The sequence below is a fragment of the Wasmannia auropunctata genome, unplaced genomic scaffold (genome assembly GCF_000956235.1).
Source record: "Wasmannia auropunctata unplaced genomic scaffold, wasmannia.A_1.0 LD334253.1, whole genome shotgun sequence".
Taxonomy (NCBI): Eukaryota; Metazoa; Arthropoda; class Insecta; order Hymenoptera; family Formicidae; genus Wasmannia; species Wasmannia auropunctata.
This window is the reverse complement of record NW_012028637.1, coordinates 83562-110621: the sequence shown is the minus strand read 5'-3', so window position 1 is coordinate 110621 and position 27060 is coordinate 83562.

Here is a 27060-nt window from a genome sequence, read left to right as displayed (position 1 = left end):
TGTGTGCCGATATGTATGTGCACGGTAAGTACATACGCGTGCACATATGTATCCGATAGCAGACGGTAACTCGATAGCATAGATGCGGTGGCACATCCCAGCCGCTTGTCGCTATGCATACATGCGAATGCATCCTCACATAAAGGGCGGCGTCGGGCTGCTCCTTTGTTTTCTCTCGATATAAGAGTGGTCTACCGGAACAATCGATGGTTCGTTACCGATCCGAACTCGATATTGGCCATGACCTTGATGGCTAGTCTGTAGTAAGCTTTTTCTACGGGTAGCGAAAAGACTTTTTTTTTTTATCAAAACCGTTACGCCAATATCACGTGTCCGCGTGCGAGAAGATAGTTTCAATCTTTTTATATGCTTAAATAATTATAGAGCACAGCTATGTTTCCTCGAAAGTTCTTGCATGACAAAAAGAATACGAGAAATTCATTTGTTTTGCCAGAAAGGATTATGTAACTTCTAAAAAAGTAGTAGTATCTACATATATGAGGCGTGCCCCCGCAGCAAAATATTTTATATGTAAGTACTAAAGTTGTGCAAACGCGTTTTATTGTATGAATTATTTGTAAGTGCTGTGTTTTTTATCGCATCTAATATCTTTTACAAAACTTTTACAAAACCGTTTTTACTTGCACTTTTATTAGGACTTACAAAGTTTTGAAAGGAGGATGTAGAATTTTCGCTGTTTTTCGGCTAACATAAAAAAAAGTTTTAATATATATAAATTATGTCATATAATTAAAGAACTACTTTAAGCGATTTCGTCATTCACCGATTTTTTGTTTGAAAATATCTTCTAAGATATGCATCCCCTGAGACTCTAAGTTATTATACGTTTAAGTAACAATACAGTTCTTGCTTAATTTTTAATGTTTTGATATCTCGCTTAACAAATTTTTGTCAATAAATGAGATAGCATTAGATTTTTATTATCTTTGATCACACGATTTCTCCTATGTTTCCAATGTTTCCCCAACATAAGCGATACACTACACGACTTCGCTTAAAAATAGCTTTAATCTGATGTATAATTGTATATATCGGAACATTTTCATGTTAATCGGCCAAAAAACCAACCAACCTTAATCTCCTTTAACCATTTTAACATAATTTCTTTTTAAATAAGAATTTAAAAAATGTTGCTTAAATAGAAACTGATTACTTGTATTTTTAGTCATTACTGCAATTTTTTATGGAATTTTTAAAGCAATAATTACACTATTAAATCTATAGTGTGAAATTTAATCTTAATTAAGTCGCCACTGCTTCTACTTAATAAATAGTTATTTTTAACTAAAACAGTGGAGTTAAATAATTTAAAATAGTTCAAATTTAATCTAAATTTGAGTTAAATTCCATTGTTCTATTTCAAAAATAACTTTATTGTTTTAGTTAAAAATAACTATTTATTGAGTAGGAGCAGTGGTGACTTAAGTAAGGTTAAATTTGACACTATAGATTTAACAGTGTATAAAAAAAATTTTTTCCCTTTCTCCTAAAAAATTTAACAAAAAGCACTTACATTTTTCTCTAGCACGCCTCATATTATAATTGTTTAACTATTTAAAAGAATTTTAAGACCATCAGCAGTAAGATATTAGTAGTCGAAATAAATCTTCGATCGTAGCTGTATAAAAGCAGCAAAACTTTCCTACGCAGGATTCATATTTTATAACCATATATGTGCGGTTTGTATGTGAATTATTCGAAGTACGAATAAGTTCATAATATAAACGGTTCTTTGAATATAAAATTGTAAAACAAAATAGAGTTTACAAACTATGAAACCATTGTTCTTGCTCTGAATGGCTCACATGCGACATGTGTTGTCAGTAACGGTTTCAAATATTCAAAGATATCTGATGTAAAACTTTAAATCGTCAAATCTAAAGCTATCCGAACAAAAACCCAAGCTATAACATAAATATTGTCATTTCTATAAGATCTTTAGAATTATAATATAAATAAAGACTTCAAAAAACGTTTAAAAATAAAAAAAACTGAACTTTTGCATTTGGGCACTTCAAACGTGCGATAATTCACCTTCAGCACGTGTACACGTCAAAAAGTGAAACTGGGCCATCGGATAATTATTCCGTGCTAAACGACGCGTCGAATTGTTTCCATACATCTATCGGGTATCCCTATTTACGTATCCGTCACGTATAGGCAACGTCTATACAAAGTGGCTGCATCGTTGACCGAAATTATATATAGGTACATATATACCGGATAGGGAAGTGACGTCTTTGGCCGTCTGTTCCCGATGTATCTGTCGCACACATGACACGATTCGGAAATCCATAACATGTATTATAAATGGCTAATGTGTCGCTATCTGCAGTTTATTGCACCATATGCGTTGAAATCGATAGTAACGTACAGGGGAAGAACGGTAACGAAACACTAGTATTTCCCTTTTAATACAAAAAAGAAATATCTATCATATCTTTGCGATAAATATGTCCATAATGTGATTTTTTTTCTAGGAGGATTTCGACCTATCATTTCATTACAGAAAAATTAACAACGAATGACACATATGGAAGTGTAAAAATTACGAATAAAAAATGAAAAAATAAATTCATCAATATTTATAATACTGCAGCATTAATCTTTCACAGTCTTTCATCAAATTATGTTTTTGGAATCTCTTTCTCTCGTTCATAAATTCTTCCAAATAATAAGATATTTTTATTCGCATTACTAAACCTGTCGAGCTGATTGAGAATGAAATATTTGCTTTTTGCTCATTGGTGAAAAATAATTTGAACTGTTAGAGGTTAATGCCCACAATGCTTTATGAGCCTTAAAAAACAATTTTAATTTAACACAAGAATAATCAATAAAGAACAAGCAATAAAGAGAAAGCAGAGAGAGAGAGAGAGAGAGTCGAGTCAATGTATGAATAAAAATGAACGAAGAAAAATATGAGCAACTCCAAAAAAGTCGCAAGTTATTCGAAGTTTGTACTAATCAATGTGCAGAAACAACAAAGTGGACGACGTGAGAGCGAATTGTTCAATCGGCCCATCCACCGTGCGCGGAATTTCGAGGTGGAAAAATAAATTCGGCGCTCCATGAAGTGGAAACGACTGCGGAAGACAGCGAGGAAAAAAAAGCGCGCCGGCCCGGCGATAGACCAAACAAGCTGCACGAGCCTGGAGAACTCGAGCACAGGATAATTTATGGTTTCGGACGCGAAGCTGGCCCAACGGCGAACGAGCGAGGGGTCAGGGTCGAGTACGGAGGAACGAATTGGCGAGTTCGTCGGCCACTATATAGGTGATGGCTATTTAATAACTTTCCCTCTCATTTTGCATTGGCGAAAAAAAGAAAGAAAGAAATCGCGAGAGATTGAATAACGAGTTGCGCATGCGGGTCGGATAATCGCAGGCCCAGCGGATAAATCATTAATCTGCAGAGGCCACGCCGCCGCCGCTGATAGTTACTTGTCCGACGAAAACGAGATCGAAAGAGTTCCCATGAGTTTTTCACCCGGCAATTTCGAGCGAATGTATAATTATTATATTATAATTTTTTATACAACTCCTCGACATTGAAATTAAAATTACGACGAAGAAAAAAAACTTACTCTCACGTATCGTTCTTGATGTTATACCGAGACTTTAAATAAGAATTTTTTCTTGCCGCTTGAAACTCCACGGCTTCAACGCGGAACGTCCATTAGATGTATCGGCTTTTTTTTCCCCTGAAAACGCGCTGATATGATAATGCATTATAAAAGTGGATAATAATCAGAGTATACCTACGACCGCCATCTGCTGGGTACACTTTCTACTATACAGTGTCCGGCTTATCCGGTCTTATGGTAATGGCGGTTTCACGCCGCTCATTTATTAAAATGATCGATAATCCTTACTTTATAATGTAACGCGCGTCATACACCGAGTTAAGCGCGACGATCCGTTTCGGAGAAAAAAGGAATTTCCCCGTGCAAAAGTTACGCGCCGATTCATGAAGTTTCCCTGCGGTATTAATCGCATTCCGACGCGACATCGCGCGCGCGAACAAATTCTCAAATGAACAATCGCGCGACGTTAAATAATTACAGTGCAGTTCGCGCGATACAATTACGCTGCGCTGGACGGGTTGCATGTTAAACATTAAATTTGCCTGCAGGCAAAACGTTTTCGTTAAATGCAAGATATGACGTATTCGACTAGAAAAATGCGCAGAAGTTTTAATCAAGAGCGATATAACATAGAAAAGTATACAGCGCGAACAAAATCTCTTATTCTTCTCTATAGACTCTATAACTTCCTCTCCAGAATAACTCTCTTAGAAGCAAGACTACAATACTTACAATTAGTACTAAACAGAAAAAGGAAAGAAGCTAAAAGATAAATTTGCAATGGCGTAATTTCCGAAGCGTACTTTTGCACATCGAGTATGTAAGTGCTTTTCTCAGAAAAAAATCACTATTTCCAGCATCGTGATTAAAAAAATAAGACAAATATTTTTCTAGTCTTGTAATTCTCATATCTTCATGTGGGAAAACTCGTTTAAAGGATGATAATACCATCAGTAACGTTTATTAACGTCTTGGGGCAAATCCTTGAAGAGCGTGGAAGAGAATAACGGCGATGAGGAGGGTAAAGTGGAAAATAAAGTACAAAGGATATGCAGAGTATAGTCGCGGTGGGTTAAAAATGAACAGCTGCCAGTTTTCCATTTCGTAAATCACGCCGGCGATACTCACTGCCAAGCGAATCCGCCGGTGATTCCTTCTCGCAGCCGATCCTTGAGGCTCCGCTGCCTGGAAGGGATGGGATCTCCCGGCTTAATGGGCGGCCCACCGCCGCCACCGCCGGCACCGCTGCCGCCACCGGAGAATAACGCCATTCCTTTCCGCGTTCCGATAACACGTTGATCGTCGAATCAATACACCTGCGGCACTCCTCGCGCGATCTCCGCGATCCTTTCTCTACGTCAACAGTTTCACATCGCGTATCTGACAGGCATGATCGGAGCCGCCGTGTCGGGCGTACCGATATTTCGGGTGGCTCGGATACCAAAAAACTGATCCTACCTCCCCGATTCGGATATTTAAAGACTCGACCCGGCGCGCGTCGCAAGATCGGCGGTCTCCCTGCGATTATTATTATTTCCCGCTCCCGATGATCGAAGTTCCTTCTCGGGAACGCGCGCGAAGAACACTCGCGAGCAGAGCGGAGCTTCAGTGAGCCTCGATAGCGGTTATCAGCGCGTGCACCAGGGTCATATGCAAACACCAATTCGCCGATCCGTGATGATTAGCGAAATCGATCGGACTTCACTGACGGACGCAACACTCGTCGCCGACAACGGGCGTATCAGTTGCACAGGCAGACACGAACGAGCCGCGAACGAATCGCGGCCAAGACGACATCTGATGATGACCGTTGGCAACCGACGTCACTCACCTCTCTTATATTTCCCTCCGCGTCTCACCTCTGACATGGTGCCAATTGTCGCAAATCCCCGGCACACCACGAGTCTACAGGAGCGACCAAATTCGGTTAACTCTTTGATAAGTGCGGGCGTGACAGCGAAAGCACTTCGACAGGCCCGCGTCCGTTTCGAAATCTTTTACTTCCGAAATAAAGTACAGTGAAATTGGCACAAATCTGCATTCGTGAAATAAATATTGAAATTTTTTAGAGTACTTTAAGCGTACTTAAGCGTATAAGGCAGATAGTTTACGATAACGGATTATCCCAGAAGTTAAGTTTATGAGACTCTTGAAATGTAAACGATAAGGTCCTTAAAATGTTAAAATATTTTAAAATATTGCTAATCTTGGTATCTTGCTAAGCATGGTATTCGAACATCATCATTCTAACAATTATTTGAAACGTTTAATTACACATTTCACAAATTTAATTATCTTTTAATCCACTACTAATAATATTAGATAATAATTTTGCAGTGTCATTTAATTAATTAAATGTAGCCAATTATAATTTAAATTACTATTTAAAGTATAAATAAACATGCACATGTTCTTTAAACCAGAGAAAATCCCTTTTATGAAAGTCCCATAAAAGATTTGAGAATTTAATTTCCTTCCTCTCTTTCTCTCGTATAAGATTTATTCTCTTATTCTCATAAAAAAAAAAAATTATTTTGTGCTGGAGAAAATTTGCATCTGCAGTAGTTGAGAAAGAAATTATCGGATAAGATTTATCGAGCAATCTTTTGCCTTCGCGATTATCCATCGTAATCTCTATACAGTTACATACCCTCTTAATAATTTATAATTAATTGAAACTGGAACAATATTTCTGATTAAAAACTTAAAGAGAAAAGAAAAATGCATGATAAATGAATCTGTAGAAAAGCGGAATAACGTAGGATATTACTGATGACTGAAATTATACCGGTGTCGTATAATATATTTACGTGTGTCTCTACACACATATATTCTAATCTTTGTTATCTCGTGACGATGCTACGCGAGAACTGCAAACTCATCAAAATAATAACAAAATATGATCGAGAGATGCATTAATCAGCGCAGTTGAAAACTAATAGGTGCGTTGGTTACAAAACATGTTTTTTCGACAGCCATTGTATTTCTCCTTTGAACAGTCCGGCCACCTTTAATCGTCGAGTCATGGAACGCACGCTGTTTTACATCAAAAGAGTATTTTTAAATAATAACTCAATAATTTATCACGCGTTGTTTATTGGCATGTAAGTACACGTTTGTAAATTCCAAAAAAATTAATGGGCTTTGCAAAAACGCAATCCATCGTTTGTCGTTAAAACGCGTATTTTTTTTGTCGATTCGTCGTAAAAATACATTGAGGACGAACGAGGGGGTGAGAGAAGAAACGGAGGGTAAAAGAGTAATCCGCGAAGGAACTGTCAGGAAAAAAAAAGGAGGAGTAGCGTTAGGAATGCCGGGAGGAACTGATCGCTGAAGATGGATCGAACATTCTTGTAGACGAAACGACATCGCGGACGTTCGCGATAATCAATCAACCGATCCTCTCGACAGACAGCTCTACTCGCAGGATAACATAACGATCTACGAATGTTCTTACAGCTATACGATATAAGGCTTTCGAAGGAAGAATGAATTGAGTTTTATGATACTCGACATTCATTCATCGTTTAAATACAAAGTCGCTTTGTACAGCAATATTATATTACGACTCATTTTACTTTAACACTGAATGCTTCATAGATTTGAGCACTCCCGTTCTGAGTGGCCCGCATAGAAAACAAGAAGATTTTTAATGCATCGACGTGTACACGGCTATCTCAGTTCTAAAGGCAGGGCGATCAAATCGAACATAACAGCCTCGGTTAAACTTTATTACGTCGAGCTGCGCGCATAGTCAAGGCCGCGACGATAACAGCCGATCTTAATTATATGGAAATCGAGCGGAGTCTTATTGTTCAGTTGAGACATAATGATTTCCTTCGGAACAGCTGCGATCGTTCGAGTAGAACATAATGATCAAAATTAAACGATAGAATAATATTTGGGTAAAACGTTTATCGCAATATTACATTAATTCTGCTATAAAGAACAAATGCTTGTCAAAGCGATTGTTGTAATAATGTCATGATTTCAATAGCACGATAATTCTATGTAATTCGATTATGTCTGATAATGAATTTAAGTACTCTTTTGAAAAATAATCGGCGCGCAGCTTATATGAACTGAAAATTGTAAAAATTCGTACGAAAATATTATTACACTGAGAGAAAAGTGTTTGGTGTTTGTGACAATAATTGCACGAAAATAATTATGATTGGAAGTTCCATTTTTGTTATTACTATTGTAATATTAATAATAATAATAATGATAGTATTATAATAAACTATTTAATATTATATTATATTATAGTTTTACCAAATAAATATATAGTTGGCAACGAAAATGATATGCATAGTTAAATTATACTATAATTGCAATCATTTTTTTCTTTCAGTATAAGTTGCAAGCTTCATTTTGGTCGAAAAAGACGCTTATATTTCTTTTTAACATTACGCAACACCTATGCCGATATTCTAAATTTTATTCGGTTGCACTTTGGAACACGCACAATTTATATATAAACAGCGTGTTAAAAAATTGAATAATTAAGAAAATAGATAATCCAAGAGTGAAGGATCAAAGTGAGAGAGGATATGTACCATCTTTCTAAAACGTTAATCTCCATGTGTGACAACCCGCTGATATATAAAGAAAGTTTATCAAGCACGCTCGATGAATCAGAACGAAAAGTTTCAAAGTAGCTATCTGCTTTCAGGATCATCGTACGTTTGTCTACCCTATACCATAGAGAGGAATCTACGTCAGCGTTTCGAGAGCCGCTTCAATGGCCTTGTAACATATACAAAGGGCGACCTATAAAATCCGCAACACAGCTACACAGTTCAGCCGACATTACAGCGAAAACTCGACTACAGGGAGTTAAATGTGGCGACGAATTTTCCGGTGCGGAAATTCCCGCCGTCGCCGATACGACGACGACGAGCTTTTGTATCTCGCCCAAGGGCGTTATCAAGGTTAAGGTCACAATCAAGGTCGTGCCAGTAGCAGCCGTTAATCCCGGTCCTCGTTCCTCGTGGTGAACACACCACGGCCTACGCCTCTCCATGTCGAAAGCCTCCCAGTATTGATCTCCCTTCGCCCACCAAACTCGACCAATCCCAGCTGGCATTGCATGGTAACCAACACGCTCCGCCACGTTTTCCGAAGAACCAACCTATCGCGAGTGTCCTTACGCTACCTGAGGCAGGATTCGAAAAATTCCGTGATAACCGATACTAAAGCCGCGATTTCATCCGTCGGCACGCCGTGCTTCTCGTGCGTACCCACTCCTCGGGCGTCGTCGACCTTCGTCAAAATCGCGTGACGGTCGTCGTCTGGGATACTTTCAATCTATACGATCAGCGTTTAGCCACTACCTGTTTACCAATTTTTACTACTAGATTATTTAGTCGTTCAATTGACTTAGCAGTTCGATAAGACCTATATTGTTTATTGCGTAACACTCTATATACAATCGATTACTCTCTTTTAGTTAATCCCTTTTTGTACGTTATAAACTGTAAAAATAAATTAAAAATAAATATAATTACTCCTCTAACAAATAATAAACAACTTTTATACGCAAATGGATTTGTAAAATTTGTATAAAGATTAAAATGCACGTGAAATTCGGAATATAAACAGCATGCAGATATATAAAATTTTAACTTTTTCAGTTATTGCTAAAATAGAATCGGATCTGAATGGACATTCAAATCCCCTAAACGCGTTATCGCAACATTTTCTCTTGTATGATCAATAAAATATAAAATTTCTGATAACATCAGGGGAAACACGACCTTGACACATCTGAAGCAACGAAAGCGGGTCATTCTCACGCATTCCCTTGAAACTCCTACACTTACAATTGGCCCAGCAAGATGTTCTAGGTACTGCGCGATTGTTTCGGAAAGTAGGCCATACTCGGCCTACTGCAATCGTAAGGACACTGCACCTGCGCGTCGCAGCATCGCGTGGATCTGTTGACTGTGCTCACGCTTTCCACGATTTTATCTAACCAAAAATTTTACGACATTCACGTACACACATTAACCAATTTCGCGCGTATTTCAACCGAAACATTAATATTCATCAAGGCTTGCTTTTCTTGCAGACACGAAACATTTACGGTTATCTCTGTTGTTTAATCAGACGGTGATAAAAAATTTCAGCTTAAATTAAGTTATTAATTTAAACTATTAAATAATTAAAATGATTGATTATTAACAACGACCGAATTCTTCAACTACAAAATTGTGACTACAATTACTAACTGATAATAGAAATGTCTATCTCGCGTGACGCCCGCAAATTGAATGAGCGATCGTTTTACGCTACTATAAAAGTTCAAATAGAAAATTCCTAAATCTATACGATTCAACTGACGCTTTCAAAGTATGATAAACAAAACTGTATATAAATCAAAGGCCATTTGGTAACAAATATCTCATTAACATTGCTGATAGTACTAAAACGTAATAAGTTGCATTTGATAAATTAACGTGTAATCAATCCTGCAGCTTTTTATCTGCGCACGCGCGTGGTGTGTGTGTATGTATGTGTGTGTGAAAGAGAGAGAATCTATAATATAAATGATATTTTAATAAATATTTTTTTTATAGAAAAGAGAAATAAAAAATGATATATTTCGCAAATCTGCTAAATATACCCGAGCTTTTTGAACAGAAAAAACACATGTTCCATTTCAATTATACAACTATATATATGTATATTCGTAAACTCGGAAGGATAAATTGAAATATGCAATATATACGTTATATTAGTACATATTGCGTACTGAATATCACAAATATACTTGTATACATATGAAATGTAAAAACAGCTGCCAACAATTAAAAAAGGAAACGCATGTCTGCCTCCATGTTTGTGTAATATTTTTTTCCTCTCTCGCTGCCGCAACGTTATGTAATTTTATGCAATCTTCTCCCTGTTTCGAACTCATCTATTCCATTGTGTATGGAATGCCGAAACGTAACGGAATTGAGCAGACTTTGCTATGACAGTGCAGATAAGAACTTTCCATAGCCGTCACGTAACTGTATCCCAGTGTCCTATCTCGTGTCTCGGTTTCATATCAGACCCACACAAGTATTCCATTCTGCGAGTAAATCGCACGCAAAGGCATCCCTAAGGGAAATACCTACGCACACACAAACCCGTCTCAAAATTCAGGAAATTTTGAGATCCTGTGAATTAAAATTCCAGAGATTAAGGATTCCAGAAATTCTACACATATAATGTCCAAAATGAAAGGTTAAAACTCGCAAACAGAAAAGAGAAAATTAACGTTATTTCTAACTAATTAAAAATATTTAAAGATTTCAGTAGCAATAACTTTTGAAAAGCGGCAACTAAATACTGAAAGTTGAACATATTTCAATAATAATGTAATTGTTAAAATTCAAATACATGTGTCGTCAAATAAAACGTAAAATTTCATTAATAAATGACAGATAAACAGCTTTTACCATTCTCTTTGGATCGCAAAAAGGCTTGAAAAAAAACTGGATTTTTTTAAATACGGAAAGAACAATTTTGATGAATCCAGATCTGAAAATGATTTTTGTTCAATAATCAAAAAAATTTTGTGCGAAAGTCAAAATGATTGCTAGAATATCAAAACATTTATTTTATAGCAATGTTTATCAATTTTAATATTCCAACAAATTATTTTGATGATTCAACAAAAAATTATTTTCAGATCTGGATTCAGCAAAATTATTCTTTCCGTGTACTTAAACAAATTCATTTTTTTTTTTCAAGCTTTTTGTGATCAAAAGAAAATAGTAAAAGTTGTTTATCTGTCATTTATAATAAAATCCGTATTTAGCAAAATTTTCAACCTTTCAACAAAATTGTTCTTTCCGTGTATCGAGCAAATTTTAAATAAGAAATCTCTATTGAGCAAATTAGAATACGACTGCAAAATAGATTATGTCGACAATCTGGGAACGTGTCCGTATGGAAGAACGCGCCGCTGCCGAGCTTGTCCAAGCTTTCGTCAAAATCGAAATGCCAGTTGCCTCGCCCCGGAGGCCGATACGTGAGCCGAATCTCTCGCACAAAATATCAGAGAGGGAAATAAACGTTTATCGAGGGCGCGAGGGAAACAATAAAAATAACTTGGGAGCTTCCCGAGAGGCCGAGGTGTTCAGCAAACATGTTAACGCAGAGGTTCTCAAACACTCCCCAACACCCAATTTCGTATCTCTTCAACCACGCCCAGTACATATGTGCCATATGTATTATGTGTAGCAACGTATATCCTATACATTATATTGGTACAAAAGGTTTGTCATATTTGTCGAATAAAGATGAAAACAAAATCGAGGCAAAATTGCCGCCACGCGCTTCAGTATCTCTTTTTTTTTCATCTATATAGAGAAACTTTTCACAATTCCCCTTTTCACAGAGAACTTCGATTTTCTAACTTTATTTAACACAAAGCTGGATGGAAATACGACAGACCTTCTGCACTAGTCTAATACCGTATAGTAACATCTGTACACGCATAAAGTATAAAAATATATTTTTCATCAGATACACAATTTCGTTATTACTATACACGTAGGAAAATCGCTGTCGTGTTTATACACGAAGCGTATACATAGCTAATAAGAGAAACGAAAATCGAACGATCCAGTTGCAACTGATAAACTTTGCGAATCTGAATGCAAAAATATACGAAAGAAAAATGGGTCACGTGCAAACGGGTTAAATGATTCGGCCGCCGGCATTAACCTCGATAATACACCGACCTATCATTCTATCTCGCGTCTACCGTGCTACACGGCGCGAGCATGTCGCGAACGTTATCCGTCGCGGTGCAATGTTTCGTAGCACGTAGCAAATATTGGATTACAATGAATCCTCTTACGACGCGGCGCAAGGCTCTCAAGGTTGCACTGTGACCTTTACCATTATCAACAACGAGTCGCGAAAAAGTAAGCCCTCTCTCTATGCAACTCGGTGCGCGCGAGGAGTCCTCGGAACTCCAGGACGGATCTCTCGCCGTCTTATTCCGGCCCGGTGGATCGCGAATATTCGTGAATGTTGCAAAGCTGAATTTACCTGCGATCAACGCGATGCAACCGGTTACCGTATCTTACACAAGTACAAAATATCGATGCGCGATATACGCGCACGAATGATAAATATCGTATACATTGCACTGCATCGTGATTTATTATTATTGTTACGTTTGCGTCATCATATCGTACTTCTTATTCTATATTATTGTTAAATTTATTATTTGTCACGTACTTCATGCCGAGTCCATTAGTATATTAATTGCTCAGTTATTAATTATAGCTGTATATATAATATGCGTATACACGAACAAAAAGTTCAATACATAAAGTTTATTTTGGGGCGTACTATTTGATTTATTATTCACAACTACAACTGTGTACACAATTCGTCCCGCGTTATTGGCGTAAACTCTTATTCCCCTTCGTTTCTTATCCCCAGTGGACTTGGTTCAGACTCGCCGTATTATTCGCGAAACAATCGGAAACGTGGCGCATCTTCGTTGCGCAAGTCGGACTTCTAGCAAAATAGTATGCAACGAACGTTCCTGCAGCTGCACCTGCTTGCACGCGGACAAGGCTCATATGTAAATGGCCCTCGTTATTATACGAAATGTCGCGACAATATAAAAATGACGCAGCTGCATCCGTAAAATCCTTCCCACCAGCGCGGGGGACGCAATAATAAAAGGAAAAAAAAATGAAAAAGAACAGAGATAAAAGCATTTTTGAAAAGGAGGGAGGAGGAGAAGGGGAAACAGCTTGCCAAATCGTGGATTATGTTTTGTCACTGTTGCGTTAACATCTGCATAAAATGTCTGCATGTCGCGGAAAAAATACCGAGAAATCGTGCATTGTTTTCTGAATTTCTTTCTGGTGCGGAAAATGTATTTCAAAAATGAGAACTTGATACCTCTTTTGTGCGCAATAATTTGAGTAGGTTGTAAGGGAATTAATCCTTCAAGTCGGAAAAAGTTCATAATCAGCAGTATTAGCTCTTTTTTTAATTAAGGGACATAAAAACCGAGATTTCGCACTGTTATATCAAATACATATGTGGATTTAGTTCTTATAGGTAGCTTTATTCTTATTCTATTATTTTTAAATTAGATTTGATATAATTACACTTGTTTCTATTTTTTCTCAAATGTTGTGTTTATCTTACTACCATTCATAAAAACGTGCATATGGACAATGTGGATATGATGTGTGAAGTATCCGTAGCGTATTGAGTTTAAATCTATAATGTATTGTGTTTACCAAGCCTAAATAATTCTGAGGACCAGTCATCTGTGCGGGAAATGGCGTTAGATTTTAAATATGTTGTTCCTACTCTATTTCTTAAGATTTTTATTACTATTTGATCAGTAGCATCTTAAATGATTCTTTATACCTCCCTATATACATGTTATATCATACATAGTGATGAAGCTAGTGATGATCAGCTTGAAGAATTAATAATGAATAGCTTGTGAGTTGATTACCGTGCAAAACTATAGACATTTGCATTTCCATTATCAAACTGTATAACACGTATATAAGCTGTGTATGTAGTAAAATATGATGTTCATGGAAGAAAAATGTCATTTTTACTCATTTACGTCACTATTACGCTTGACAACTCATTTTTCATCAACCAAAATCGCAAACATTAATCCAGATGCAACACGCGCCGCGATATCGACGCGCTGTCTGCGGTCGATAAGAAAGAAAAAAAAGACAGTGAATGTGAGCAAAGTGGGGCGCGTTAATGAATTTCCTTATCAAATCAGAGCAGCATCGTGCCACGAGTCGCTATTATTATCTCTCTCATCGATCAATACGATGTATAGTCGTAGTGCACGACGACTTGCAAATAACACCAAAACAGCTATGCGCAGGAACCGCGGACATTCATTTATACCGAGGCTCGCTTTGGCAACAAAAAAAAAATCCCCGAGAGATGGAGAAGATACGCGTTTCGCGTTCGTGGAACGTTCGCGTTTTTAATTGGTATCGAAAAGGGGAAAACAACGAGATAAAGCACCGTGTATATTCGCACTGCGCATCTCGCGCTAAATGCGGCTGTCAGTTTTTCACTCTGACACTGAATATACATTTTTCACGATAGATAAATCTCAGAGTAACATACACTCGGTGAAAAAAAAAACTCACAAATTCGAAAGTCACAATTTGTCTCAAAAACAATCCTTTATAAAACATTGTTTTGAAACTCCTCAGTATCCTTTTTGTTTCCACACATGATATTATTTTGGCAATAGATTTATCGTTTTTCCAAATAATGTTCATATATATATACACACACACACACGCACACGTGTGTGTATGTGTGTATGTGTGTGTCCAATGTATAAATAAAATTTCCCAAAATATAATTATAGTCTTCTATCTCAATTTCTATGACACTTTCGATACAAAACCATATTCATATTAGAATTAACAATAATATTGACATAATAAGCAATTTTATCATTAAAACTTTTGACACAATCACAGAAATAAATTCACGTCTGCGATCGTATGTTACTTCCGGCAGACTCTAGCGAGTGGTATGTCACTTAGAATCATCTAGACGGATTAATCACCCGAGCGAGTCGGCTTCATTAATCGCGATAATTTCACAAACGACCGCGCCTACGCCAATTTCCACAGCCGGTGTTTTTCTCATCCGGTAGAGAATCCCATTAGGAGACACGCAATGTAGACCGCGAGACGAATAAAACAGCGTATCACAAAAATTATAAAAGTATATCAACTGAAAATTCACCAAATAATTTTATCATTATAAAATTTGCATTCATATAAGTGTACTTTGTTAAAGGTAATCACAAAGATAACTTGAATATTTTTGAATATTTTGAGAACGTATTTTGCCTTAATTTCTTCCTTTTTGAAATCACAATTCTATATTTTGCGAATTTTTGTCATAATGACGATCTTTTTCCGCGCATTTCATTGGTTAGACATCAAAATGAACGCGTTAATCCCTGACTTCCGGGTATCGGCCAGTCAGAGGCTATTGTAGTCCAATTTAACAAATTTAATTAGTTAGACTGGGATGACTCTCGTTACTGAACAAAGGACACAAAGAGACGCGAATGAAAGATACAATGAGAAAAACGCTTTGCTGCTAGTAATGAAATATTTTGTAACTTAGTACGCGGATGTATTTTATTATTTCGTCGGTGCAAGAATCGAGGTCAGTACGATGTATGGATTAAAACGTACTTAATATATGTATAATATTTTCTGTATATGCGCTACAATAATCCGCATCTACGAGAAACTACGTGAAAAGAGTATTCGCGGTTTTCTGTACATATAAAAAGCTCTTTACAGTTGAAAGCTATTAAAAGAATCACGTATACTATCCGTGGCGCATAAAGATGATTTATTTGCTTTTCGATTAATGCCGGATTTGTCATTTGATTAATTCCTCGAAATTACGACGCGCTAACTCCACGCGAAACAAATCTGTTTCTAGACAGATTCAAATTAGGAAATTTCAAAACGCGAGTTTAATGATTAAAGAGATTAAATAACTTTTAAGTATATACGTAAATATGTAAATCGTAATTAAAATTAATAGGAAAGAATTAAAATCTAAATTAAATATTGAGATTATAATGAAGGATCAGTCCGCCCAAAATCTGTAAAATATTAAGTTCACAACAAGAAAAAATAAATTGAGACATAATAAAGTAATTTTAACAGCCATTTTCATTAATTAATTTTTAATCGTAGTTAATTTTTAATTTCATCAAAGTATGAAAGAAGGAAAGGAATTCAGAAGGTATTTTATCTGTGTACTTAAAGAATAGTCTGTGAAGAAAAAAGAAATAAAAGCACATCTCGAATCGCTGTCACGCAACACGACGCACCATTTTAATTCGACGTAATGCAAAACGTCCGGATGATCTCCGGCAAGGGTGAAGGTTATTATCCTTCGCTGGCAGAATTCCAACAGTCGAGTGCATTCGAGAAGAGTGCTTCCCCAACGTACTTAACCCTCGGTAGATTGAAAAGCGATAAAGCTCATTCTCCCCCTTCACCACTCGTCGCGACGATGCGCGCCTCAATGAATCCTGTTATTCGATCTCGAAGAGATCGACTCGTTCCTTTATCTCTTGCACCGCGGCTAGTCTCAATAGTCTTCCCATGGTGTTACCGCGTCTTGTCGCTAAGACGTGTGAGTGAGTGAGTGAGTAAGTGAGTGAGTGAGTGAGAGAGAGAGAGAGAGAGAAAATAGATCAAGAGAAATGAGATTGTCCGAATACCGTACACAAGCATTATTTTATGCCTAGACAAACTAGACACGTGGCGCGTGTTTCAGAGAAATTTGCAAGTAGCAATAAAATTACTATCAATATATCTATAACGAATTATTTTTACTACAATTTTGAATTAATTCGCTTTAATAAATTTATATTATCTCTTTTCTTCTAATTCTCATTCTTCATTAATTAATTAATATATAAAATATTTACTTTTTTAAAAGTATCTTTATATAAGTATTTATTGCTTTCGTTGAAATATAACAATTCTATTAAATATTTTATTCAATGTCAAATATTTTACATATTTTCTTACATTACATTCTAAGAAAAAAACAAAAATAATATAAATTTGTAGAATTTCTTAACAAGCGTTACATACATTTTTAGGAAACGTTAAGTACTAGCAACACAAAAAAAAATATATGAATAAGCTCATTTAAATCACCAATAAATACGAATTGTCCTCCAGGGCATAATTACGCGAACTGCGCTTCGTTTTATATTTCAATGATCTGCATCTCTTTTTACGCAAAATGTGACAAACGTGTGTTTCTCTTTCAGGTATTCCACCGACGAGGCGTAAAAATTAACAAAAGTCCGCGTGCATGTAATTATGCGTAGCGATCATTATCGCCGTAATTGCCCATGTGTCAGCGTGGAAATAAGTCAAAATGACATTGAAAAGGCCCGAAAGGATTAACCAGCTCCGGTTTCGCGATCACGAACGCGGCCTCTATATACATGCTTCTCTCACTCGCTTCCCTTATTTCGTCAGCGATGCATATTTTCGCAAATATTCTAACGAGAAAAGCGGCGGAAAAGTTGACGAACAAAACGCGCGCGCGAACGCGTGAGTGATTATCATCGTAATTGCCCATCGTGTCGGCATGGAAATCGTTTTTATCGGTCGCGTCATCGCGAACGCGCGCGTAACAGCGTATTAATGCCCGTTTAATCAAGAAATATCCCGGTTCTCGGCAAGAGCCGCGTTTAGAACGACCGTTTAAGATTTATTCGCGTGCACCACGTCAACGATGCGTCAGTAGTACGTCAATAGCCCGTCAACCGATGCTATTGTTTACATGTAAGAATGCATCGGGACCTTCGCCTTTAACATTTATGTGGACACCCTCGAATATTGCATGTATATAGATCTCGTTACAAAATATCTTTATTGCAAATAAGCAAGAAAGGAATCCCCTTTTATCACACAATAACTGTCGGACGATCAAAAATAAAATAAAGTAAAATAAACATAAATAATGTTATATATACATATATAATCGTCTACTCTATTATAAGCTCTCGTCCATTATAACCGACAGAAAATTGCGACTGTAAACGCGAGGGTGTTAATTTTAATGATAAATTCTCCAGCCAATTTGAATTTTCAATTAAACTGTCAAAGCCCCAATATCCACAAAATATTCATTATTCACGAATATGGAGACTTAATGTAGATAGATTTATCAAACTTAATGTAGATAGATTTACTCGCCTCATGCGTGAAACAAACAAATCTCTCGCTTTATTCAGAAAAACAATGTTGAATCATTCCGCTGCTCCCGCCAAAAAGAGCAGTAAAACAAATGTCATACCACTTTAACATTCTTCATCTTATCTCGAAGTCGCTCGAAATTGCGCATACGCATTTAGCGACTCGCGCTTTTATTCATCTCTTTCATCTCCACCTCTATCTTAACCGTTCGACAAAAGTTGTCCGAAAGAGATAATTCCTCGTTTCTTTTTTTCATCAAGATAGCAACAGGAACCTAAGATTAATGACGTACGGATAGATAAACCAAGGCTGAAGAGAATCATTATACGCGTTCAGCGCAAGCCCTTCTTCACCTGCGGTTAACCGTTGAACAAAGCCGGGAAGGTAATCGGAACTGACAACAACTGACTCTAGGGTCTCTCTCGCGGTTGCAGCACAGTGAGCCAAGGTTAACTAATGGTACGCATAAAGTTAACGGAGGTAACTGGTTATAAACAAGCGCGACGCAATCAAGATAATGGGAGAACCGTGCGCGATCGGATAAAGTCCTCGCGGAAGGATCGTCGCGAGGTAACTGACGTTTCGCCGATGTTCAAACGGAAGCGCGCACCCTCCGCGCTTCGGGGCACCCTCCCGCTCTAGCAGCGGGGTAACCTTTCCCACCCCGCGGCCCGAACGCGTCACGGCCTAACCCACCCTCAGCGACCCCAGGACCGTAGCCACCCCGTCAGGTGGAGACTCCACCTCCCTACGCTACTCGTGTGTCTCGTCCGCCCGTCCCTCACGACGCAGATGGACGGGATCTGTTGTCGACTTGCCAACGGAATGGACTCCTCCTCGTTTACCCGCCATTGTCTTACTCGTCAGTGTCGTCGCGACGGTGGATTGAGAAATTGCGCCGAACAAAAAGCAAAAAAAAAAAAGATAAGAAAGAGATTGTCCCGAGTCTTTGCGCGAATACCGTCTTATGGACCACTCCGATCTTTATTTCATCGTAAAAACATCGCTACCGCATCGCTACCATCGATAAGTCGTTACATCGATTCAACGACTGTAAAACACTTTAAAAACACTTCGCGACGAGGACAAGCAAAATTGTACAGAAATGCTCTCGAAACTAGGATCGCTGTAAAAGCAGTATGTAATTTAATTCAGAATCGATAAGTAAAAATAATTTTCATTTATATTAAAAAAAAAGAACAAAATTAGATCAATACACTTTTAACATTGTAATAGAAGAATGATCCGATGTTGAAATTCTTGCAAAATCCTAATTCATTAAATGCATGAAATTTCTGCGAAATTGGCTGAGATAAACGTCATTCCAGATATGATTTCCTGCATTAGCAGATGCATCGAATAATCGATGAAACTTTTCGCACTAGTACTAAGATAAACAACATACGCCCATATGCATCGATGATAAAAATAATACATCGCAAATGATGCAATGTGCATCAGCGAAGTGAAGTTAAATCATCTAACTGACGCGAGCGGATACTTAATTCGTTCTCGATAACGCGCAAATCGAATACACGGATCATCGCAACTTTCTCGAAGGCTGAAGAGGGTCAGACGGCGTGGGAGGACGGTACTCAGTAGGGAGAAGGGAAACCGAGAGGGTATGTGTGTGGTGTGTGAGAAAAAGAGAAAGATAAAGAGAATATGGAGGGGAAGGTAAGAGAGTGAGAGAGAGAGAGAGAGAAGGCAGTAAGAGGGCGTAGTAAACGGAGAAGCACTGTATATAGACTCGAAAAGCCAAGAGAAGAGCAGAGGGTTGGTCGATGCCGCAAGGTCGTTCGGTATCGACGGTCTCCCCGAGCCCCCTCTTGTCCAGAATGTCCCGATCCAATTGACGTTTCGTTACTCCGCCACGATTCATTGAGGGCCAGCGTGTGACAGACGTTTCTAACCATCGGCATAAATCACACACGGTGCTACCAAAGGTGTGACTCTGCTCGATACTTTGTCACCCATGCCGAGGCCAAGGTATCAATATATTCAATGTTAGGTCAGAGATAATCGATATCGTTATAGTTTTCAACGATAAACGTGCTAATGGTTACAGAAATATCAAGAAATTGTAATTATTTTTTTAGATGTGATAATTATCAGGTAATGTCATTGGAAAATACAAAGTTGACCATCTACCTAAAGCATTCTTCTGAAATCTTGAAACATTGCATTTTTTTCTAATTTAAATTAATGAAAAATTCACGTACTAATAAAATGTTCAATAAAAAAAACATAATGAATAATATAACTAAAGAATTTATAAAATTTTAAAATGATCAAATATAAAATATTAATCTAAATTTTCCAGATTCTCTTCATTTTAATAATTAATCCCAATGTCCCTGTTATTCTAGTCGATCCTATCGTAAGACACCGCTAGAATCAATCTTAAATCTGATGTTTCAAGGAGATAACTCGATGCTAGAAAGCTCATCAGCTGATCGGTCGATCGATGTCACGCGTGGTTAGATAATCGTGATTAAAAAGTCATATTATCACAACATCGCTCCAGCACCGTTCACAACCGGTCAACTAACAAAGTCCGTCGCTATCTATTAATAGCGAAATCCATCGCTGGAATTATTATTCTCGCATTATTACCATACTAGGCGTGCATACACCTCTGTCAATGTCAGTTTAACCGTAACCCCACACCACGAACCACGAGAACATTATTGATGCACAATCCGAAAGCATGGTAGCGAATGCTAAATTAGCGATAAATTACGTTGATACAGATAAGCGCATATAGTATAGTAGATGTGTGCATTATAGATATATTGTAGATAAAGCATCTAACTATATTATATTTATATTATATATAAATAGGTACTACAAATTATATTTTCATGCCTACACAAAGACAAAAATTTGCTGATATAATGTATTTCTATGCTGTCATGACAAATTTGATCAGTTTATATAAACAGAACAAAGGAACTTACTAAAAGTATAAATTATTAAAAATAATCTTATTTAGTAAAAAAAAATTAATTTGATTAAAACTTAAATAAATTATTTCACTATAATAACAAATTAATTCCTATGTTGTTATCAAGGCAATAACGGTTGTACTGCAATAGCAAAAAATATATATATATTTACTAAATCATTTTAGAAAATTTATATTTTTATATATAAATATGTTAAGTAAAAATTAAGTCATATTATTTTATTTATTAAATTAATTAGTTTCAATATCGTCCAATTAACCATAGCGAAATTTAACTTTTATATTGAATACATAGTAATAGCAATATGCTGCGTCAGCAAAATTCTTTTTTATCGTATACATTGTATGCAGTAAATATCCAGATATATTTCTCCCTAAACACCTATATCGGTAAATAAGATATTTATAAAACTAAGCTAACAGAGACACATATTAACGTATGTATCCTTTGCATTACCCGAGATAAGCTACATATATTTCATCATTCGACATTCCAATTGAAAACAGCGCATCATTATTGATCGTTTATCAGTCTATACTATTAATCGCTAAACGACTAATTATAATCGTACCATTGAATATGCCTTGCGAGTTTTATGTATATAAAAGCATAACCCCCCTCCCCCCCTGTTTTATAGAAGACCTTGAACGTCAGTGTAACGAGAGGATATAATGAAAACGTGAAGCTCGATGAATCGAAAATAGAAAAAAAGTGGAAAATATGTTCCGGCGACAAGGCCATCTTTAATGAGAATTCGGGTGATTTTTTTCCATTCGTTCCACAAAGCTGCGGCCAAAATTCGAAAATAAAACCCAATCTAGAAGAATTTAATTGACTTCAATAACATTCCAATAAAATACGAATTAACAATTTCGATAAGTGCCAATATTCACAATGCTGTTCGCGGTCGTCGAATCATATTCTTAATTCTTGTTTGTTTGCACTCGTTTGCTTGTCTGTGTGTTCAGTTTTAGATGCTATATACGTGTCACCGTTTAACCCGTAACATTCTTAACAATAGGTTTTCCTAAAGTAAATAAATTCTTCAAACGTTGTGTAATATTTTAATAGCCTATTCCAAGATTAATTAGAGTTGAAAAATTTAAAATATAAAATGTAATTCTACAAAGTGTAATCATTAAATTATATGCGTTCAAAGTTGACTGTGAGAGCATATGGAATTTCGTGCGTTGATGTCCTAACTGCGCTTCCACGTGCAACTATGTCATCTGTTATTGATTTTCATGGCTCAGGTGATATTGACTTTTATTGCTCAGCTGATCTTGTCGTTCGATTTCTCTTGTGCAGGTACTATATGTATACACGTATACCGAAAGATTAATTCCACAAATAATAAATAATAAATAATAAATAATAAATAAATAATATTCACCGAGCTGGAGTACATCACAGTTGTTTAATCACTCGGGGATCTTTTTTCCTTTCTCTCTTTATCCGTCATTGTACTGCATTCACATAATATTCACTCAACATATTTAATTACAATCATGCGAGTATTAATTAACTAAATGTGACGATTACGCGACACTTTGCGTGACACTCTCTGCAGCGTTAATCGTGCGCAACGTATATGTTTTATTACGTTATGATGAAAAAAATAATGCGAAAATATTATAGTGCAATCGCACGGAATAGATCAACAACTCGCGTTGTTTCACAAAGTGCAACGCCGTTAACGAATCACCAACGTAGGTGCAGTATGTACGTACCGAATTTGTGCTATGCGGTTGACGAATGTAGAATATGAATAAAATATTAGTTACGATTGCACAAACTTATTAAACACGAGGTATTTCATAATTGTGACATATATTCGAAAAAAAGATAACTAAAAAAAATGGGATGAGAGTAATAAAGTTAAAATAACAGCCAATTAAGCTACTACGTCACAATGGACCAACCAAAAATACGCATTCGAAATTCAATATTACACACTACGTACATGCATACATACATACTAAACAATACAATCCAAAACTTCGAATATATAAATTCTGCGAAGTACATGTATTGTTAACAAATAATAGAAACGTCACGGGGGCTTTGCGTTATCTAAATTATTCAACCCGACGATTCGCAGTATTATTCCACGGTCTTAATTAAAAATAAAAAAATAGAGATACACGTTCTGTGCAATTAAACCAGCGAGGAGTTCAGAGCGCGACGCGAGATACGTTTGAAGCCAAGTGTATTATCAAAGAAATTATTATCGCAACGTAATTACCATAAAATAATTTATAATTTCCATTCAGCGTGTATTGATTGCTACTTCAAGCGAATAAATTGCACAAAATAAACTGCTTCACTACGCAGTCTCAATACGTAGAAACGTCTCGTTAATCGTGAGAATTAATTAAACGAGTGAGCCGATAATCGTTACTTGCTCACAAGGAATAATCGCGTTTCAAGAGATAACAACGAAGCGACACGCCGCTGCTGTCTGCTCGAGGTCCGCCGTGCGAATGGCTGGCAGTAAAGTGATCGTGCGTACACAACAATACCTACGCCATACGTCAACGTAAACAATGAGTGCCGAGTGCCGAGCGCGATGTTGTCAATCGACCTGCCGTTCAATCGCTACGAAATATTTAACATTTTAACGTATTGTCAAATAATTGTGCGCCTGCCTATTTCTGTTTCTCGTATTTTACATTAATTTTAGTGAACGGACTATTACCGTGCCACTTTAAATCTAATATTTGTTTGAGAAATCAAATTTACCCTCGTTTTAATCGGAAAAGCGTTTTTATTAAACATAACTAAAAAAAAAGAGTATGATTTATTAAGAGCAAGTTAATTTATTATCATTACTCCTCTCTAAACTTTTACGCTCCGAACAAATTGAAGTCGTGTGTGATTTTAGTAATTAAAAAACAAACTAAAATTAAATCAGCGCAAAAAGATTTAGTGATTTATTTCTTCTTCATTTATTTAAATTACATAATTTTACTTTTCTCGCGACATAAAAATTTGAAAAAGAAATAATAATAAAAAATTACAATTTTTATATTTTTTATAAACAAAAAATTCTTCGAATTTAGATTTAAATAATATCTCTATAATTCGTTTTTTAAAGTATTACTTTAATTACTTAATCAATTAAGAGTTTTATTTAAAAAACAAGTTTAAATTGTGTGTATAACAGTTAAAATTTGCTACATTACTTGAGTGTTATCAGTAAACAATGGCTACCAACTTATATCAGATAATTACTATAATATGTATAATATCAAAATTATACATTACGTAAAAGATAAAATCAGTTGAGCAATAAAAGTTAATAACAAATAACATCGATATGCGTGTTACAAGCCTAAACTTCATAATAGTAATTATTTTTTATCGAGGTTACAACTCGAAAACTACTGTAATTAAACATTTCAATATTTTCAAGACTTTAGTCTTCAATTCATCTCTAGAATATGTTATTAAAGTATTATAATACATTCTGTATACCTTTGATAAGATCTTTTAACAATTGTTATTTCATATACGATGGCTGAAACCTCTCAAACTTCTTATTTAATCAACAACGTTCAGAATGCACGTTTAAGGTTTCGCATTGAGATATGTATCAGACACGCATTGTGCACTTTTCGGCCGATTTTCAGCTCGACTCCGCCTAGCGCTATTCCCCTTACTTCACTAGGTATGCCACGTGCAGTTCAAGTGTCGAGTAAAACTTGGACGGCACGCTGCGTGAGGTAACGGGAATAGCGCTAGGCGCAGTCGAGCTGAAAAATCAGCCGAAAGTGCAACACGTGCCGAGTCCCGAATTATATCTCTTAAAAACGATGAAAAATTTCAAAACCTACGATACTGAGGAAGTAGTAATCACATTATAGTCTCGTCCTTGCTGAAGCAAAGTAGATCTATCGACGTAATTTATTCCGTTTTGCATGATTACGCCTCGTTTATAATACACTGCTAAATCTATAACGTTAAATTTAACCTTAGTCAAGTCACCCCTGCTCCTACTTAATAAATAGTTATTTTTAACTAAAACAATGGAGTTAAATAATTATAACTTACAATTTATAATTTAAAGGTCAAATTTAACCCAAATTTGGGTTAAATTTCATTGTTTTATTTCAAAAGAACCATATTGTTTCAGTTAAAAATAACTATTTATTAAGTAGAAACAGTGGCGACTTAAATAAGATTAACTTTGATACTATATAGATTTAACAGTGTACAAAACGTACAAAGTTAGAACGAACACTCAGGGAAATGTTTCGCTGTTCCAAATAGAATTCTAAATATTACACTTAAATTATATCGCTGTTTTTTGTATCTGCTAAAAAATTGTCTATCATATGAATTTATAGCAACAATATTCTAAGAATATATGCAAGAAAATATAAGTCTCATAATCAAATATGATTGGAGTCTGAATTGATTAAACGTCATAGAGAAACTTTCTTGCTAAATTTGACAAATAGTTCAGATATAATATCTGTCTCTGTTATCTGTATTGATTAAATACAAAACATATGTGATATCGCAGTGCTTATACTAATCACTTATCCGTTTTAGCTAATTTTTCGTACCTAAATAATTCTCGCTATAATTGCAAGATTACTTTTTTCAATGAATGATATTCGTAATTTGTGATACATTCAATGCAGCTTCCTGTTTAAAGCAAATCTTAAACACAAACTGTAAACATGATCTACTTTAATTTTAAACTTCTCTCATACAATGATACGGCGATGGAACAATCAATCTGCGAATAATTAGTCATAACAAAAAATAAACATAATAATGATGCATCGCGGTCTGTCATCATTTTCACGGTATGCTCGCGATAATTCCGCGAGAGGAAGAGCCGGTTTACAGAAAAGCGGATGCGGCGGTAGCTTGTCCGGCTGAGAAAACATCCCCACACATGATGACACACGTGGCACTTGCGACTGCATATAATCAGCAATGGCCCGCGCGTGCATATGTATCTAAGCAAATGAACTGTGAGATATACCATCGCAAACATTCGCGCGGGATGGACGCCGCAAGCAAAACACGCCGTGTCTTATCTCGGTCTTCTTTTGTTCGACTCCTCTTTTGTCACAATCTTCGCGGCCACTAGCGTTTTCAATAATAAACGTCAAGTAGTTTTCCAAAGCGATTGAAAACTTTAAATTACCGGGATTAAATGTCGAGAATTAAAAGAAAAAAAAATTGAGAACTGATGAGAAAAATCATGTACAAAGATTATACGTACAAAAATGGTATATTAAAACCATTTTGATATTTAGATCCATTTCATTTCAAAAGCTGACACTTTTCTTTCGTTATATGTAATTCCTGCAATTCTAATGGAATCCTCTTTTCCATTTATATTAATTCCTTAATAATTATTACACACATGATGTATTACATACGATGCATAAATCAAGGGCGTGGAATGGCGCATAACGAAAAATCGCTTACCGCTCTCGCCTATATGTCGATCCATTGTGTCACTTGAGCGCGCTAAAAATGTATTTGTCCATCGGACACGATGTCGATAAATCGAAGAAATCGAGAACAGTTTGTTGCACACATGCCACAGAAACCAATATAATAAATTCAATTTTCAATTCAATTTTTTCAATGTCGCAGATTCACGAAATTGAAGCTTGAGTTAATTAGTGCAATTATCGCGAATAAATAGATTTATTTTGTGCGTTCGCATAAAATT